Raw genomic sequence first — 4,181 nt, 5'->3', positions numbered from 1 at the left:
TTAAATAATTCTATGGGTGTCTTGTTGTGATAAAAGATTATCTGGAATTCTATTAAAGGCGCAGGAGCCCGATTTCTAAATCCTATTTGGATACTTTCAATAACTATCAATAATCTCATCTACTCAACAGCCTCCTGCCTCTCAGCTTTATCTGAAAGTTTACAGCATTTCAGGAGAATTTCATAATAAAAACCCCGACATCGTAGGAAAGCGCTACCTGTCATTCATGTTCGGATTAAAAAAATATTAATATGAGAAAAACCCCATTGAAAGGTTTCTGTTTAAGTGCCAGACGAGATGCAGGGGATAGATTGGTTTTGTATTTCAAATCTCACCTGAAGGTTATTTTTATCTATCTAAACAAATTATCCCTGTCTGTTTGTGAAGTAATTACATCAATGAATATTATGAATAAGGTACGCTCCAGCCAAATATTAATTAAAGGCTCAGCACACCTCTCTCCCCCTTCTGCTGGGCTCTCTTCATAGCCATGAATTAATGCCAGGTCCTTTTTAATCCCTCACTTATTACAACTTTCGGTTAATTTTATACTGTTTAATATCATTCCAGGGTCTAATTTCTTTTGTTTATGCGCGGGGTGTCTGTGTAATTGTTACCAGAGACTTTCCTGGCCGGACCACGAGCCCGCCCGAACCTCAGGGCTTTCGCAGATCGCTGCTAATTTTCTTCCTTGGCTCCATTTGCTCTTTCCACGTTATTTTCTCGGGGACGACGTGGGGAGAGGTCCGGCCAGGGCCGCGTCCTCGGCACCAACTTCTCCCTTTCAGCTCAAAGCTGCAAGGAGGGGAAACGTCCCCTTCCCTGCGCACCCCTAAACCCGGGCAGAGGGTGCGCGGGGCTGTGCCCCTGGAACCGGGCCACAAAAACACCCCAATCCGAGTGACAAAATCGCCGATCTGGGGGAGCGCACTAAAAACCACAGCCCTGCCTGGGCTCTGCACAAGGCAGATCCCCCTTCTTCCTTTTTTTTTTTTTAGCTCTTGCTTAACTCCCTGGACCCAGCCCTGATTTCATTCTTGTTATTAGACAGCTACCAGTGACTGTCTGCACTCCGCGTCTTTCCTGCTAATTATCACCTTATGAAAAGTGTTTCATTAAGAAACTCTGCTTTTGATTAATTATCGACAGAATGCTGACCAGAAAGAAATGAAATTAGTCGCTGACCCCGTCTGAGTAACACTGAAAATTCATCACCTATCCTTTTAATATTGAAACGCACCGTAGAATTTTAATAGAAAATATTGTTTTTTTTTCCCCAAACCTTTCAGTCTTTATTAATGCCCTTGGGCAAGAAATGATATTGCTGGCAATATAGCAGCCTTTGTTCATTTTAAATTTATTAAACATAATGCACTTCATTTTCAAATATTTTACCGTTTCTTTTTAATTTCACTCTCTGTAAGTACAGAACAACCCCCTTTTAAACATTTAAGATGCTGGGGGGAAGCCCTGCGCCCTCCCCCGCAGGCGATTCCCCGTGGAGGCCGCGCCGTCGAGCCCATGGGGAGCGCCTGCGATATCGGCTGCGGGCTCCTCTGCACCCGCAGACTCTCCCCGAGGAGGGAGAGGGAAGGTCGGGGCCGCCCCAGGCCCTCGCCGCGGCAGCCGGGCCCCGTCGGGGCGGTGCGCGGAGGTGCGGGGCAAGGGAAACCTCCGCCGTGGCTCTGCTCTCTCGCTGCCCCACCTGCGGCTCCCCAAAGGGCCGCCCCGACGGGGCTCCCCTCACCGACGGCTGCGAGAGGGGGCGCGGACGGAGCCGCCCCCCCGGCCCCGGGCTCGGCCCTCCCCCGACAGCTGCGGCCCCGCGGGTCCCCCGGGCCGGCGGCCGCGGCCGCCCTCCCGCCTGTCGCCCTTTCCCAAGGAATCCGAGACCTGCGCTTAATGAGACGTGAAGTGTGAAAAACTTCCTGAGCGGGGCGGCCCTAACGACGTTCCCAGATGTGCGGCGGGGAAGGGGCGGCCCCGCCGTGGGGCTCCCCCGGGAACGGCCCCCGCTGCTTGGGGGGCCCCCGCTGCCTGGGGGATGTTACGGGCCGGGCCGGGGCTCCGTGACGAGGACGATGGGGCTCAGAGGGGACGTTGCCGTCGGGTATCTCTGAGCGGGGGGTCCTTCCCCCTGTGCGTCCCCCCGGTTTCCTCCTCACCCTTGGGTCCCTTCTGCGCATTTTCGGGTCGCCTCTGTGCAATCCCGCGGCTCCTGGGAGCACCCCAAACCTCCTGTGCATCCCTCGAGCCTCCATACCCAGGGCCGCTCCGCTCCGACGGGGAGGACAAGCCCGGTCAGTTTTGTCCTGACCTGAACCGCAGAAGTCGCTCCAAAGGGGTCGGCTCCGGAGTCTCCCTGCCCTTGGGCTCGCCCGCCCGGCTCTTCACCCTCGCCTTTTCCACCCCTCCAGCAGCCCCTACAAGCGAGAACACTCCAGCCAACTCACCCCTATATTTGTCCCCCGCAAGAATGGTACCACATGCGAAGCCCTAGATGGTCGGGCAAATAAATAAATAAACGTCAATCTCCATTTTTTTTTTTCCTTATGAGCCATTTAACTCCAAAATAGACCTCCAGTATCTAGTCCCCGCGCCAGATTTCCATATCCAGTCACTCAGCCCTGCTTATCTTCATGTATGGCTGCCTCATGTTTAACACACAATTACATTTTCTCCCTCCAATTCCATTACAAATGGAATCGTGGAGGCATTGTTTGAAGAAATGTACTGCTTCAGTTCTAGTTATGTCGTACAATGCACGGAACAGTGGGGAAAAAAAAAAAATCTAGGCACCAAAGAGTCAACACACACGCGCAGGAACCCGCGCGGCAGCCGAGCCCGCAGCCGCGCAGCCTGCGCGCTGCTTCCCCGCGAACAAGCCGCTGCCCTGCAGTGGGGTGAGCCAGCAAAGGCGGCCCGCGCAGAGATAACCAAGCGATGGGAAGTTAATTAATTGCATTAAACTATTGACTAACTACCTAGCTCGATCGTAATTCATTTAGAGAATATTAAAATCTGAGGAACAATAATAAAATTGATGCCGATTCCCAGCGGAAGGAGATGGCCAGCAAATTGGATACTTTTCTTAATCTGGCGTAAATAATAACATGTCTGTTCCCACTCCCTCTCAGGCCAATTCCCCTATCATTTATTCCCGGCTCAAAAGCCTGCTTCCATAATTGATATCAGTTACTCAATGAGTGCTCCTCGCATTTGTTCTCGTTATCCGTTATAATTACAAAGTTCAGCCCGGGCTGCTGGGAGGGGGTCGGTCCTGTCTCGGGTCTCCCCCAACCCCTTTGGGTCTGGGGGAAAAAGCTGAGCCCGAACCCGGCCCCGGGCGGGTCGCTGGGGCCACTGGGACCCTCGCGGTGTCGGAGGGCCCCGTCTCGCCTCCCACCCCGGCCCGTTGCCCGCTCTGTCCCGGTCCCGGCGGCGTTTCGAGGGCCGGGGGCTGCTCGGGGGTCGCTCGCCCTGCGCCCCGCCAGGCCCCTGCGGAGCCGCCGCGCCCGGCTCGCCTCCGCGCAGATATTACTATTTCGTTATTTATTCACTTATTTATTCATTTATAAAGTGTTTACTTAGCTCGGTGCAGATGTAACATCTCATTTACAGGTTGGCCCCGGGGCAGAGAAACAATTGGCAACACAGGAAAAAAAAAAAAAAAAAAAAAAAAATAGAACTCGGGAGAATGCACAGGCAGAGAGGATGGAAGGGAGCTGCCGGCTGCGGCAGGGAAGTGCGCCCGGCTCCTCGTTGCCCGCCCGGCCCCGGGCAGCCGCGGTGCTGGCCGCCCTTGCGGAGCCGTCGAGGCGCCCATTGCCCCGTCAGGGGAAACTGAGGCCCGAGGTGCGGGCTGGGGGGCCCGAAGGGGCCGGCCGGGCCGGGGGGAGGCGGAGGGTTCAGCGCGGGGGACGCTGAGGAGCGGCCCCTGCGCGGCCCATCGCGGAGGCGAGCAGGGCCACCCGACGGGGCCTGAGGACCACGAGCACTGCGAGGACGAAACAGGGGGGCGGTTCATTTCATGCCTGGGCCCAAGAAACCCTGCATGGGCCCTTCCCAAAACAGAAAAAAAAAGCAAGATACTGTACAATTTTTCTAACTCCGAAGCACAGCAAGAGGGGCCTGGGCACCGCCAGAGTTCACAAACAACTGTATTTATCTGGAGGGAGCGC

The sequence above is a fragment of the Nothoprocta perdicaria genome, unplaced genomic scaffold (assembly GCF_003342845.1).
Source record: "Nothoprocta perdicaria isolate Ctin4 unplaced genomic scaffold, notPer1 scaffold_12, whole genome shotgun sequence".
Classification (NCBI taxonomy): Eukaryota; Metazoa; Chordata; class Aves; order Tinamiformes; family Tinamidae; genus Nothoprocta; species Nothoprocta perdicaria.
Note: the sequence above shows the minus strand (reverse complement) of the source record.